This window comes from Sus scrofa, unplaced genomic scaffold (assembly GCF_000003025.6).
Source record: "Sus scrofa isolate TJ Tabasco breed Duroc unplaced genomic scaffold, Sscrofa11.1 Contig2154, whole genome shotgun sequence".
Lineage (NCBI taxonomy): Eukaryota > Metazoa > Chordata > Mammalia > Artiodactyla > Suidae > Sus > Sus scrofa.
In genome coordinates this window covers 12941-29131 of record NW_018085034.1, presented here as the reverse complement: position 1 = coordinate 29131, position 16191 = coordinate 12941, and the positions used below count along the sequence as shown (strand labels likewise).

At 47.0% G+C, this 16191-nt stretch overlaps 1 long non-coding RNA gene across 1 annotated transcript; it reads left to right on the top strand.

Moving 5' to 3' along the window:
• Positions 1 to 307: 307 nt before the first annotated feature.
• Positions 308 to 15735, top strand: LOC110258480. The gene is made up of 4 exons (XR_002341162.1): positions 308 to 341; positions 2454 to 2529; positions 4065 to 4199; positions 14769 to 15735. It is a non-coding gene; the product is annotated as an uncharacterized LOC110258480 (long non-coding RNA).
• Positions 15736 to 16191: the final 456 nt, after the last annotated feature.

Sequence of the window (16191 nt, the reverse complement as noted above, 5' to 3'; positions counted from 1 at the left end):
GCCTTTCTCCAAAGTTAAATGAAGAGTTGCCACATGAACAACAGGTCCTTTCCCAGGTATACACCAAGAGAGAGGAAGACAGGGACAACAGATAGATGTACATGCACATTCATAGCAGAGCTACCCCAAGAGCAAAAAGAGGCCCCATCTAAGTAGCCCTGGACAGGTGGCTGGAGGACCAGGATGTGTGGTACATCATTCAACCAGAAAAGAGGGAAACACTGCACGTGCTGCAACATGGATGGATAGATGCTTCAGGAAAGAAAGCAGACACGGAACCAATGCTGTGAAGTTCTATGGAGGTGCTTGTGTCCAGCAGAGCCAAGCCCCGACAGAAAGAGGTCAGTGGCCCCCAGTGCTGGGGGCAGGGTCCAGTGGGGTATGAACTGATAGATTTTTTCATGAGGTAGAGGAAGGTGGAATAGTGGTGATGGTGGCATGGCTCTGTATACACTAAATGCCACTGAGTGGTATGATTAGCACTAACATTTGATGTGTAAATTTTAAGAAAAAGCTCTGAGCCAGATTCCCTGCCTCTGGCCCCAGGAGGCACTGAAGTGGAAGTGGAAGGTGCACAGGTGAATATAAGGCCCAGTATTCTCCATCCAAGGAGAGTCCTTTGTCTAGCCCACTAAGCTCTTCCCTGACCATGTGCCCACTCTGGATGTGTCCACTAGGGAGGCAGGGTGGGATGTGGGCACCAGAGATCTCTAGGCAGAGGCTCCATCGGTTCCATTCCTTTTTTTTTTTTTTTTTTGTCATTTTGTCTTTGGGGCCACACCTGTGGCATACGGAGGTTCCCAGGCCAGGGGTCAATTGGAGCTGTAGCTACGGCCAATGCCACAGCCACAGCAATGCAGATCTGAGACAAGTCTGTGACCTACAACACAGCTCCCTGCAATGCTGGATCCTTAACCCACTGAGCAAGGTCAGAGATCAACCCTCAACCTCATGGTTCTAGTTGGATTCCTTAACCTGTGAGCCATGACAGAAACTCCTGCTCCATTCCTCTTAACTCTCAGCTGATTCTTCCTGGTGAATCAGGGAAGAGCACCAGCCCATTGGGGGGGGGGGTGGAATTGGTAAAAGGATAATATATTTGACCATAGGCAGCCTCTGTGCTATGAGATCATCCCTAGGTTCACAGTTCTGAACAAGTCACAGGGGGAAGGGCCTCATTTTCCCTGTTCACATGGTGGGACACATCTGTTCTGGGACAACACAAAGAGGGTCTAGCCAATGAGGAACAGAGCTGGAGTCTGTGGGTCAGATGACACATGAAGCAATGGGGGACAGGATGCTGAACTGGGTGAGGCTCTTATGTCCCCAGCCCACAGGCCACACATGCTCAGCCAGCTGGTGTCCCTGATCTCAGTGGGTTGGATGGGAAACCTCCAGGATCCAGGCCAAAGAAGAGGCTTGGAGGGACCATTGGGACCTGGAGAGTTGCCTGAACTCAGACCTCCTCCTCTGCAGTTGCCCCATGTTGCTCCTCGTCCTTCCATTCATGCCTCTCAACCTCTTCCTCTTCTGTCTCCCTAATGTCCGCCTCCACCACCACTTTTCCACATTCCTCCAACATCCACACTCATCCACAGTGGTCTCAATGCTACATTCTGCCCATTCCCCAGGGCCCGTGTCTCCTTCATCCACCTCCGCAACAGTCCTCCATGTTCCTCCTCCCCATCCATGGCTCCTCCACCAGCTATTCATCCTTCTACCTCCTACATCCATCTCTCCACCTGATCCAGCTTCTTTGTAAGTCCACCTCTTCCTCCTCCTCCTGCATCCTCTCTCCTCACTACTCCTCCCCACCTTCCTTTTCTGGGCCAGGGGTCTGAGCTCAGACCTCAGGTTCCTCACAGGTATTCAGGTACCTCTGGAAGCATCCCACACACCACAGATCCCTGAGCGGGCTGCATCCTCAGTGGTTGGTGCTGTAGATCCTTGTCACATTAGCTACAGACCAGAGTGGTCCAGGCTCCCACCAGAGGCCCCTGTCCCCTAGTGTCAGTATGTGGTGAGGGAGCAAGTCACACTTACCTTTGTGTCCTCTCGCTGCTGATTCTGTGCCTCTTTGGTGGAAATGCACCCAGGGACGGGGTGGGAGAGGTGGAGAAATGGACGAGCGTCAGAGCAGGTCAGAGACCACAGGGCCTCCAACTGCCTGGGGACAAGATAAAGTGAGTGCCGGGCAGAAGACAGAACTTTTGGTCACTGTTATTCCAACAACAATAGGGCTGAGGGCAGAGGTCACAGTTCATGCTGAGCCCATAACTAAAGACTCATCATCTCCAGGGGCAGGGCTGTAACCCAGCAGGAAAAGATGGCAGGGGAAGATGACAGGGGAAGCTCTAACCTGTCAGATGATGGACCCGGGCATTTGGAAACTCAGGAAGGCTTGGTCCCCCAACCCTCACCTTCCTCCCTCTTCCTCTCTCCATCCCTCTTAGGAATTCAGGGAAGATAATGATGTGGACTCTAAGCTCCTGGCTTTGACATGACTCAGGCCAGCGATGGACCACCCAGGTAAAAGCAGCTCCCAGATTTCTCTGGGTCTGAGCATCAAACCAGTGGCTCACATGGGTACACTTTTAAGTGACACCACCTGGATCCCAGTAGATGAGGCTGTTGGCTGGCCTGGACCTGAAAGTGTACTTCAGCCCCTTCTCCATCTCACCTTCATTCTCTTCCATCCACCTCCCACTCCTCCATCTCCTTGTGCATGGTCCTCCCACTCTCCCTCCTCCATCTACATTTCCTCCATCATCCCCCTCCCCATCCATCAAAATTTTATTTTCTTCCTCACAGTCCTGTCTTTAATGCTCCTCATCACTCACCTGTTTTCTCCATCCTCCTGCATCCACCTTTTCTCCTACATCCATCTCTCCTCTGACTTGACCTTCCTTCCTCTCCATCTTCCTTCTCCTCCTGTGCCTGCATCCTCTCCCCTCCTCCTCCTCCTCCTACAGCCTCTCCCCTCCCTCCTACTCCGCCTCTTCCACTTCTGGTCCAGGATTCTGAGCTCTGACCTCAGGCTCCTGACAGGGACTGAGGCACCTCTGTCAGCAGCCCACATTTCACAGAGGCCTAAGGGGGCTACACACATGGTGGTTGGTGCTGGATGTCCTTGTCACCTCAACCTCAGACCAGAGTGGTCCAGGCACCCACCATGGGCTTCTTTACTTGAAGTGTCAGTAGGGGCTGAGGGTACAGTTCTTGCTCACCTTTCTGACTCGCTGTTAGATGTGGGCCTCTCCTCTCAAGATGGTAACAAGGTAACCAGGCGGGTGTGGGGATCAGGTGGGTCAGAGCAGGGCAGGCAGGTAAGTGAGCGTCAGAGCAGGTCAGTGACCACAAGGGCCTCCAACTGCCTGGGGACACGAAGCAGAATGGGTTCAGAGCAGCAGATACAACTCTGGGGTCTCTGCCATTCCAACCAATATGGTGCCCATCCCACTGGCCAGGAGCATCACTGACTCCTTGACCTGAAAAGTGACTTTCTTTTCTGGGAGGGTCCTCTGTCCACACAGGGGAGCATCAGCAGGGGGAGATGGAGACTGGCTGTTCTGGAAACTTGCAACCAGCTGGTCCACCAACCCTTCTTGCACTCCTCCTCTCCCCTGCCTGATTGCAGTGCCAGGAGGATTCTGATGTGGACCCTAAGCCCTTGCCATTGGATTTGAATCAGGCCAGCTATTTCATACCACCTTGTCCTCACCCAGCTTCCTGAGGTCCCTGGGACTTAGCATCTACCCAGGGTCTCAGTAGGGTACAAGCATTGCAGGGACCCCATCCAGATCCCAATAGAGCTGGTTCTGGGCTGGCATGGACCCCCTGCTCCCCGCTCCATCCATCCATCTGGGACAAAGGTCAGATGTCTGGGTCAGTATTAAGCACATAACCAAGGAGGTTATCCTCTCCAGGGACAGGGCTGTAACATGGCAGAAGTTGACAGGAGCAGGTATCACCTGGCAGGTGAGGGACCTGGGCAAATAGGTCTTCACTAACATTTGGACCCCAACTCTGACCTTCATTCATTCCTCCTCTCCCCTCCCACTTAGGGTTTCCAAGAAAGTACTCAAGTGGACTCTAAGCCCTTGAAGTTTGACTTGACTCAGGCCAGCAATGTGCCACCCAGGCCTCACCACACTGCCGGATTTCACCAGGTCCAAGCATCAAACCAGGAGCTCACTCAGGTACACCCTTTAAGAGACCCCACACATCTCGCCATACTACCTGCTCTGGGATGGCCTGGACCCCCTTCTTCCCCTCCCCCCTCTTCCATCTGTCCTTCAACCTCTTCCATCTATCCATCTCCTCCTGCTCAGTCCTTTCCTCCCCCTCCTCTATCTATTCCTCTTCATCCTCCTGCTCTTCATGCTCTTCCTGATCCATCTTCCTTGCATCCTTCTCCTCACCTCCGTTCATGTTTTCTCCTCTTCTCACTCTTGTTCCTATTTCTTATCCTCATTCACCTCCTCCCTCCATCCTGCTGCATCCACCTTTTCTCCTGAATCCATCTTTCCTCTTGCTAGACCTTCCTTCCTTTCTTCCCATCCTCCTCCTCCTCCTGCATCCTCTCCCCTCCTGCACCTCCTTCAGCCTCACATGTCCATCCTTCTCCCTCTCTTCCTTTTCTGGACAAGAGTCTGACCTCTAACCTTGGGCTCCTCCAGGTCGTCGGGCACCTCTGGCAGCAGCCCGTAGTTCATGGAACCCAGAAGGGGCTTCATGCTCAGGGATTGGTGCTAGAGGTCCTTGTCACCTTGACCTCAGACCCATGTGCTCCAGGCACCCACCACAGTCCTCTTCCCTTGAGATATTGGTAGAGGGTGAGGGTGCAGCTCAAGCCCACCTTTCTGACACTCCCTGTTGGATGTGGGCCTCTCCTCTGAAGATGGTAAGAAGGTAAGCAGGTGGGTGTGGAGATCAGGTGGGTTCGATCAGGGCCAGAAGATGAGCAAGCTTCAGAGCAGGTCAGTGACCTCAAGAACCTCCACCTGCCTGGGAACATGATGCAGAGTGGGTTCCAGGCAGCTGCAAGTTCATTCTAATTCCACACAATATTGGGCTAAGGTCAGAAGTAAGGGTCAGTACTGAGCCCAAAATGAAGGAGGTCATCCTTTTCAGGGACAGGGCTGTAACCCAGCAGGGGAGGATGACCACAGACAGGTGTAGCCTGACAGGTGATAGACTCGGGCACATGAAAACTCAGGAACACCCGGTCCCTAACCCTGCTCTTCCTTCACTCTTCCTCTCCCCTCCATCCTAGGGGTTCCATGGTGAACCCTAAGTCATTGCCATTGGACTAGAATTAGACCAGAAATTTCCCACCCAGGCCTCCCCCAGGTCCCTGTGGTTAGCGAGTTTGCAGCATTAAATCAGGATGTAAATCAAGTATAATCTCTAGCAACTCAACTTGGAACCCAAGAACAACTCTCAGGGCTGGCCTGGACCCCCTGCTTCTCCTCCACATCTTCTTCCATCTCTGCTTCATCCTTTTCCATCCACTTCTTGCACCATCCATCTCCTCCTGCTCAGTCCTCCCCCGCTTTTAACTCTTCCTCCTCCATCAATTGCCTAACACTTCATCCATCTTTTTTCTTCTTTCTCTCACGCCTGTCTTCATTTCTTCTCCACACGCACCACCTCCTCCCTCACCTACATCCAACTCTGGTGTAGCTGGACCTTCCTTCCTCCCATCCTTCTCCTCTCCTGCATCTGCTTCCCTCCCTCCTACTCTGAACCTTCCTTTTCTGGGCCAGGTGTCTTTTGCTCTGACCTCAGGCTCCTGACAGGGACTCAGGCACCTCTGGTAGCAGCCTGCACTGCAGGGATTCCTGAGGGGGCTGCATGCTCAGAGGTTGGTACTGGAGGTCATTGTCACCTCCCCCCCCAGCCCTGAGTGGTCTGGGTACCCACCAGTGACCTCTGTTCTTGAGGTGTTGGTATGGGGTGAGGGTGCAGCTCCTGCTCACCTTTCTCACTCTCACAGTTGGATATGGGCCTCTCCTCACAAAATGGTAACAAGATAACCAGTCAGGTGGGGGAATCAAGTGGGTCAAAAAAGGTTGGGCAGACAGATGAGCAGGCGTCAGAGCAGGTCAGTGACCACAAGGGCCTCCAACTGCCTGGGGACACAAAGCAGAGTGGCTGTCAGACAGCAGGCAGAATTGTGAGTTCACTGTCATTCCCCCCACAGTGGAGTTGATGTCAGAGATCAGGGTCAACGTTGAGCGCATAACCAGGGAGGTCATCCTCTCCAGGGACAAGGCTGTCAGGAGAAAGTGACTGGGGCAGCTGTAGCCTGGCAGGCAATGGACTTGGGCATATCAACCCTCAAGAACACTTGGTCTCCTAACCCTGACCTTCCTTCACTCCTCCATCTTAGAGGTTTCTGGGAGGATAGTGATGTGGACCCTCAGTTTTTGCCTTTGGATTTGAATCAGGACAGAGATTTCCCACCCAGGCCTCACCCAGCTGCCTGAGGTTCCCTGGGTCACAGCATCAAAGAAGGTGCTCCCTCAGGTACAACTTTTAAGAAACACCATTTGGAACTCAATACAGCAGACCCTGGGCTGGTCTGGACACCCTGCTTCTCTTTCACTCCCCTCTCCATCTCACCTGCATTCTCTTCCATCCACCTCCATCTCCCCACCTCTCCTCCGCTTCCTTCCTCCTGCTATTCTCCTCCCCCCACCATCTGTCTTTTACTACCTCACCCTCCGGTATTTTATACTCCTCTTCAATCACCTCGTCCTTCCTCCTTTCTCCATCCAATTCTGGTCCAGCTAGACCTTCCTTCCACCCCATCCTTCCCCTATTCCTCCTCCAGCACCTGGATTCTCTCCCCTCCTTCCTCCTCCCCCTCTTCCCTTCTGGGCCAGGAGTCTGCGCTGTCACCTCAGGCTCCTCAAAGGGACTTGGGCATTCTGGCCCTGAGGGGTGCTGCATGCTCAGTGGTTGGTGCCGGCAGTCCTTGTCACCTCAGCCCCAGACCTGAGTGGTGCAGGCACCCACCAGTGGCCTCTGTCCTTGAGGTGTTGGTAGTGGGTGAGGGAGAAGTTCAAGCTCACCTTTCTGACTCTCACTGTTGGACTTGGGCCTCTCCTCTCAAAATGGTAAAAAGGTAACCAGGCGGGTGTGAGGATCAGGTGGGTCAGAGCAGGGTGGGCAGGCGAGTGAGTGTCAGAGCAGATCAGCAACTCTGAGGGAGTCCAGTAGCCTGGTGACATGAAGCAGAGTGGGTATAAGGCAGGGTGCAGAACTCTGGGATCCCTGCCTTTCCACCCACAGTGGAAATGGGCCATCCCCTTGGCCAGGAGCAGCATTGAACTCTTGACCTATAAAATGGCTTTCCTTTGGTATGAGATCCTCTCTCCACACAGGGGAGTGGGACCAGGAGCAGGTGGAGCCTGGCTGAGCTGGAAATGGGCACCTTGACTCTCATGACCAGCTGGTCCTCCAACCCTGACCTTCTTTAACTCCTCCTCTCCCGCTGCTTGTCAGCAGTGCCAGGTGGATACGGATGTGGACACTAAGCCCTTGCAGTTGGACTGGCAACAGGCCAATGATTTCCCACCTCATTCTCACCCAGCTCCCTGAGGTTCCTGAGGTCCAACCATCAAACCAGGGGCTCATTCAGGCATGGCTTTTGCAGGGACCCTTCCTGGAACCCATAGAGCTGGCTCGGGCTGGCCTGGACCCCCTGCTCCGCCTCCATCCATCCATCTCCTCCTGCTCCTTTGTCCTCCTCCTGCTACACTTTTCCTCCTGCCCCTTTTTTCCTTCCTGTCCTTCCCCTCCCTCTTTTCTCCACTTCATCTCCTCCTGAAACCTCTCTGTCTAATCTTCTTCCCACCGTGCCCCCCACCTGGAGTCAGTTTTCTGAACTCTGACCTTGGGCCCCTCACATGGAATCAGGCACTGTGGGCAGCAGCCTTCACCCCTTGGAGACACAAGGGACTGCACGCAGCTGGCTCATGGTCAGGGCTGGGTTTGGCATCATCTTGGCCGAGACCAGGGAGGACTGAGTCACCGACCCGCTTGCCCCTGTCCCCAAGAGTCAGTATGCAGTGCAGGTTTTTCTTACCTTTCTGGCCTCTTGCTGTTAGAGCTGGTCTCTGCTGTATAAATGGACCCAAGTTCAGGTCGGTGGGTCAGAACAGGGAGGGCAGGCGAGTGTCAGAGCAGATCAGAGACCACAAGGGCCTCCAACTGCCTGGGGACACAAAGCAGAGAGGGTGCTATGCAGAGGGTTGAACTTGGGAGGTTGCTGCCAATCCACCCAAAATAGGACCAAGGTCAGAGGTCAGTGTTAGCACTGAATCCACAACCAAGGAGGTCATCTCCTCCAGGGACAGGACAGTCAGCTGGCAGTGGAAGGTGACTGGGCCAGCTGTAGTGGCAGGCAATGAACCCGGGCACAGGGCCCCTCAGAAACACTTGGTCCCCCGACCATGACCTTTCTTCACTCCTCCTCTCCCCCTCCCTATTAGGGGTTCCAGGACAGTAGTGATGTGGACACTAATCCCTTGCCAATGGACTTAAATCAGGCCAGAGACTTTCCACCCAGGCCTCACACAGCTCCCTGTGGTACCCAGGGTCCAAGCATCAAACCTGGGGCTCACTACACCACTGAAGCAACCCCATCTGGATTGCAGTACCACCTGCTCTGGGCTGGCCTGGGTCCCCTATTTCTCCTCCTCCCCCTCCTCCATCTCTCCTTCTTCCTCTTCTATCCATTACTTCCATCCACCCATCTTCTCCTGCTTAGTTCTCCCCCTCCTTCATCTACTCCTCTTCCATCTACCTGCTCTAATTCCTTCATCCTTACTCTTCTTGCTCTCACTCCTGTCTTTTTAACTCCTCCTAATTCACCTCCTGTATCCACCCTTCCTCCTACTTTCATCTCTCCTTGGCTAGACCTCTCTTCCTCCACATCCTCCTCTTCCTCTTCCTGCATCATCTTTCCTCCTTCCTTCTCCCTCTCTTCCTTTACTGGGCCTGGGTTCTGAGCTCTCACCTCAGGCTCTTCACAGGGACTCAGGCATCTCTGGCAGCAGCCCATACCCCACAGAGCCCTGAGTGGGCTACATGCTCAGGGGCTTGGTGCTGGAGGTCCCTGTCACCTCAGGCCCAGACCTGAGTGGTCCACACACCAACCAGTCGCCTCTCCTTCCTTGAGGTGTTGGTAGGGTCAAGGGTGCAGCTTATGCTCACCTTTCTGACTCTCGCGGTTGGATGTGGGCCTCTCCTCTCAAAATGATAACAAGTCAATCAGGAAGGTGTGGGAATCAGGTGTGTCAGAGCAGGGCGGGCAGGCGAGCGAGCGTCAGAGCAGGTCAGCAACCACAAGGGCCTCCAACTGCCTGGGCACAGGAAGCAGAGTGGGTGCCAGGCAACAGACAGAACTCTGGGGTCACTGCCATTCCACCCACAGTGGAGCCCACCCATTGGCCAGGAGCAGCCCTGAACCGTTGGCCTGAAATTTGACTTTCCTTAGGGGGAGGGTCATCTCTCCATGCAGGCAAGGTGACTGGGATGGGATGGACCTGGGCACCTGGACTCTCACAAGCAGCTGTCCCTGAACCCTGATCTTCCCTCACTCCTCCTCTCCCACTGCTTGTTAGCAGTGTCAGGAGGGTACTGATGTGAAGAGGAAGCTCTTGTGGTTAGTCTTGAATCAGGCCAGTGATTTCCCCTCAGGCCTCAATCAGTACCTTGAGGTTCCCCACGTCTGAGCATCAAACCAAGGGATCACTCAAGTAAAACATTTGCAGGGACCCCAACATAACCATCAAGGAGCTGGCTTGGGCTGGTCTTGGCCTCCTGTCCTCCTGCTCCTCTTTTCTGTGCTGGTCCTCCTCCTGCTCATCCTTCTTGCCCTGTTCCTTCACTGTTCATCTTTCCTCCTTCTCCCCTGCATCACCTCCTCCTGCCCCCATCCTCCCACTTCCATTTCTCTTCATCCTCATTTTCCTTTCACCTACCCCCCTTCCCCACTCCAAAAATCTTAGCTCTGACCTTGGCCACCTTCATGAGCCTGGGCGCTGTGGCTGCAGCTGGCACCCCTTGGTTCCCTGAGGGGCTGCATCCCTCTGGCTCACCTTCTGTGCTCCAGTGTTGGTGTCAGCTCAGCCACAGCTCATGGGGAAGGGGGTCACCTGCCAAGTGGCCTCTGTGCCCAAGGTGCCCATTAGGGATGAGGGTGCCTCTCTTGCTTACCTTTCTGAGCTCTCACTGTTGGAGGTGCGCCTCTCCTCTAGAAACAGTGACAAGGTGGATGAGGGGGATGGTGGGTCAGAACAGGACAGACAAGCAAGCTCCAGAGCAGGTCAGAGACCACAAGAGCTCCCAACTGCCTTCGGACACGAAGCAGAGTGGGTGCCAGGCAGCATCGGAACTATGATGTCACTGCCATTCCATCCATGAGGGCCCATCTCATTGGTCGGCATCAGCCCTGAGCCCCTTACCTGGAAGCTCTTGCCTTCGGGGGAGGGTCCTGTGACCAAACTGATCTCCCCCAGGAGGCCTGGCCTTGTCCCACTGTCCCTTGGCCCACCTCCCCAGGTGTCCAGCACCCCTTGGAAGGGTGTGTATCACAGTCGTGCTCTGTTCCTGCCCCCAGGACACTGCAGAGCTTTTGCACTTATACCAACGCTAGGGACCATCATTAACTTGGGGCCAGTGTCAGTGGCTGTGTAACATGTGTATTAAGTCACAATCATCACAGAATACCATTCATCATTTTTAGTGAAAGTTCTGCAAGTATTGACAAATACATATAGTAGTGTACTCACCATATTAATCAATATGCAAAATATTTTATCACCGCAAGTATCTTCCCATGCCTCTTTGTGTCACCTCCTGCCTGTACCTTGGAAAACACTTGTCTTGGAAAACACTGACTCATTTCCATTCTAACAGTTTTGTCTTTTTGTCTTCCAGCTTTAGTGAAGTATAATTGAGAAATTAAAATTACATATATTTGGAGTTCCTTCTGTGTTGTGATTGGTTACAAATCAACTGCAGTGACTTGGGTTGCTGTAGAGGCACAGGTTCCATTCCAGGCCTGGCACAGTGGGTTAAAGAAACTGGCCTTGCCATAGCTGTGGCATAGTTCTCAGCTAGGGCTTGGATTCAATACCTGCCTGGGGAATCTCCGTATGCCATGGTTGTGGCCATTAAAATAATTGTACGTATTTAAGGTGTATGATGTCATGACTTTACATATATATATATATATATATATATATATATATATATATATATATATATATATATATATACACACATACTGTGAAATGATTACCACAGTCAAATTAACTTATATATCCCTCAACTCATGTGATTACCTAATCATTTTATTTTTTTTGCTTCTATTGTAAATGGGGCTATTTACAAAATTAAAACGAAATTGCTTTTCAAATGATTCATATAGAAGTATATAAATGAAATTATTTTTTGTTGATTTTTGTATCTTGTAGCTTTGTTGAATTTGGTTATTAGTTCTAACAATTTTTGGTGAGGTTTTTTTTCTTTTTTTCTTTTTCTTTTTTTTTTTTTTTGCATTTTCTGTATGTAAGGTCGTGCCCAGTATTTTGTCTTTTAAATCTGGCTTCTTGTTCCTAGTATCCTGCATTTGAAATTTATACATATTATTATATTTACCAGTAGTTAATTTCATTGTTGAGTAGTAGTCTAAACTGTATCCCCTGTATCACTGTTTATACTTTTCTCTATTAAGAGATAGTTTCTAGCTATTTGAGATTGTGAATAAAGCTGCTATAAATATTCATGTATAGGTTTTTATAAAACCAAGGAAACAAATAATATGAAATCATTATTTTCAAAACACTGGATGCCAGAAGCAATTTCCAGTGAACTTTGAGCAATGGGAAACAAACAGGTAGGGCTCTAGGATTTTTCCACTTTATTACCTTTAAAATGTTTCTAAGTTTTGATACAGTGAGAGATACCTCAGAAGATCCTGGTAGACTTTCTGAGTTGAGATGGTGTTGAGTGTCTGAGGAAACCAATGAACCAAGGCAGATAGAATTCTGATGATAGAATATTACATAGGCTATACTTGGAGGGTTGAAAGAGAGATTAAGAGAGATTGAGGGAGGGGATGTTGGAGATCTGGAGAGGATCCCCATCAATTCATGGATTTGAGGAAACTGCTAGAGGCTGATGAAAGTTTTACTGAGTTGGATTAGAGAGAAGGGTCCCTGATGCTCACATTGGACCAGGAATGGTGCCTATTCTCACCAGCTAGAAAAATGTGTGGTTCACAGGGCCATTGCAATGGGCTGAATATTAGAAAGATTTTGGATCAGTAGTGGTACATAATTAGCCCCTGACCAAGCACTGCTCCAGACCTGCCTCATAAACCATTACAAGAAAAAAAATATCCCAAAATAAAACATCCAAAAAACTCATTATGTTTAGAATTTTGTGTTTATATTGATGTGGGATATCAATTTGATTGTTTTTGTTTTGATCCCTTGTTTCATTCTAGTATAAAGGTTATGCTGGGTGCATAAGATGAGTTGGGGTATATAATAATTTCCTCCCATTTCTAAAATTATTTAGGTAGGATTGGTACTATTTCTTGTTTAATTTTTGTATAGAATTCATTAGTAAAGCTCTATGGGGATAGAATTCTGTTTAGGGAAAGGAAGGATTCCAAATAATTGATTGTATTGGGTAGTAGATTATTTTAGCTTTACATCATTTTATTAGTGTGTTTATTTAGAAGGTTGTGTGTTTCAAAGCAGTGACAATTTACTTAGTTGAGAAGTATTTTATCATAAATTCATTTATCATATGCTTTAGTATCTTTTTAAGTTCTGTATGATCTGCAGTGATGACATTTTCTTGATTCTTGATTGATAATTTATTTTTTCTGTATTCTTCTAAATCCACTTTGCTAGAAGCTTATCAATTTTATCAAACTTTCATTGAACCAATTCCTGGATTCATATGTTTTATAGATATAAACATATTATATATATGTGTGTGCATGTGTGTGTTTATATAGGGATATAAACATATTCATATGTTTTACATATATCTTCATATGTTTTATATATATATATAGAGAGAGAGTCTTTTTAAGGCCATGCCTGTGGCATATGGAAGTTCCTGGCCTAGGGAACAAATCGAAGTTGTAGTTGCCACAGCTATAGCAATGCCAGATCTGAGCCACGTCTGTGACCTACACTACAGCCCACAGCAATGCTGAATCCTTAACCCACTGAGTGAGGCCAGGGATTGAACCCATGTCCTCATGGATACTAGGTGGGTTCATTGCTGCTGAGGCACCACAGGAACTCCTCAATCAATATTTATTTCAATGATTTATTTCTCCTATATCCTATTTCTATGCTATAATGTTTTCTATACTTATTTTCCTTTTCTAGCTTTTTGACATAGAAGCTTAGGTCATTTCTTGTAATATTTCTTGTTTTCTAATACTTGATTTTAAAGCTGTAAATGTCTCTCTAGCCACTCCTTTAGCTGCACCTAGTTAATATTACATACATAATATGTAGCACAAATTGTATGTAGTTTATACATATAATTTATCAATATCTTTAATATATCTTTTATATATGTATACCATTATATTTCTCTTGAAATTTTATTTTTCAAAATGTTCATGGTTAAATTAGACTTGTGTTGCTTAATTTGCATGTATTTGGAAAATATTATATTTTTGTTAGCAATTTCTAGTTGAATTACATTTTCTTTATTACATATCTATACATCTGTCTCTATAGATAGATAGTCTGTATGATTTAAGTCCTTTGAAATGTATTGCAACATTTTGTGGCATATATATGTGTGTATGTGTGTATATATATATATATATATATATATATATATATATATATATATATAGGTTTTTTTGGTGAATCCTTCATAAGAAGCACATTGAGATAAATACAATTAGTCCCACAAATGTTTCTCTATCTCCACTCTTACATGAACACAAATTTTATCAACATGCCACCTGAAAATCTGGGGCAAATTTTGTGACAGACTTTATCTGCATTAGAAACAAGTTTTAAATGATTTGTTCTGAAGTTTGCGTTCATAATCTTCTGGAAATGAGGTCAGATGTCATCTGCAAAGACAGTTTTTAAACAGTTTTGCCTATTTTGGGGATAATGATTTAAATAAGAAAATTTGTACATATTTCATTTCTACCCAGGCTGGGCTTTTTCCCTTTTGGTGATCTGACCTCTATTTATTCTTTTATAATTTTTTGTAAGTCCTATTATATAAGGTGATTATCTGGAGATAAAGAGTCTACCTTCAAAATTATGACTAAGGTCCCTAAGAATTTAATTAGATAATGATCACCCTTGTAGATGCCCCAAATGAATGACTCAATAATATGTGCTGCAGTTAAACGTAGATAAAGTGTTTCCAGACCTTTGCCCTTACCTCAGAGAGTATTTGCCTGTACCAGTAATGACTTGACTGGCTTTTTCACAAATTAAAATGATTTAATCAAAACAATAGAGTATGTATACCAAATTATTCTTCATCCTCCAAGAAACCCAAAGTTCAACAATATGGAATGAAAACCAGATATTATAACTAGTTGAGAATCAAAACATGGCAAAGGCTGTTTCACTATTTCAATTTGATTGGTAAAACTCAAATAGCATTTTTTTAATCTAAACAATTCATCCAAAATTTACAACTTTCCCTTCAATCAAAATGTTGATTAAACATTTGTTTGTTCGTAGGAGAAATTCTGCCTGCCATGAATATTCTTAATCTCTGTTCACAATCAAGATTCAAATTTCTTCGGATAAAAGGACATCCATACTCAACTGGAAAATTCTCAAAAAATTGAAAAGTCATATTCTTCTGAAAGAATGACATAAATAAAATTTTCTGCGAGTATGGAAACAGTTCCTGGTCCAATGAGGGCGCATGTATCTGGCCCTTTCGTGACTTTGAGATGACATCCGTGCATGAAGAACAAGGGAGAAGCCATCACCACCCAGAATATGGCTTGGATAACTGTCTCCTTATGTAGGTAACCCAGGAACTGTATTTATACATAAGATTCTGAACTAGGCTTTTCATTTTGCAGGAGTTAATTGGTGGTGTGAAAAGTTAGTTTTCTAAATGTTCTTCCATCTGACTCTCATGATCAGCCAAGTTAGTTTGTGATGGCCCCAAGATATGTGGAGATCAACTCTATGATGTAATACTCTTTTTGAATACTTTCATATTTAAAGATCTGGAGTAAACTTACCTTCTCTAACATCAGGTATACTTAGAAACTAATTTCAAGTGTAACAATTTGGGGATTTTTTAAAATTATTTTTGGCAGATATTTCTAAATTTGGGGGGGATATTTTTGGCAGATATTTCTAAATCTCATGATAGGTTCAATTGATATGTTCTCTAAGAAGTGCTGGTTAATCTGATAAACTCCAGAAGGTGATGTGGCATCTATAGCACTTAACTGAGTGACTTTTTAATTCTGTAGTAAGGAGGCTGCTACTTCCATACTTTTTTGCTGTTGTTGTTCACACCTGAATTTCAGCATCCTATTATGTTTCTTGGCCATTTAGATGTTTTCTCCTTTAATTGTTTTCTTTACATGTTTTATAGATAAATAGATGATATATAGATAGATGGATAGATAGATGATAGAGATATATATAGTTTAAATGTTTTTTAATTTTTATTACTCAGTGAATTTATTACATTTATAGTTGTACAATGATCATCACAATCCAATTTTATAGGATTTCCATCCCACAACCTCAGTGCATCCCCCCACGCCCCGAAGTGTCTCCTTTGGAAACCATAAGTTTTTCAAAGTCTGTGAGTCAGTATCTGTTCTGCAAAGAAGTTCATTGTTTCCTTTTTTCAGATTCCATAGTCAGTGAAAGCATTTGAGGTTGGTGTTTCATTGTATGACTGACTTCACTTAGCATGATAATTTCTAGGTCCATCCATGTTGCTAAAATGCCAGTATTTCATTCCTTTTAATGGGTGAGTAATATTCCCTTATGTATATGTATCATGTCTTCTTTATCCACTCCTCCGTTGATGGACATTTAGGTTGTTTCCATGTCTTGGCTGTTGCAAATAGTGCTGCAGTGAACATCAGAGTACATGTGTCTTTGCGAGTCATGGTTTCTCTGGATA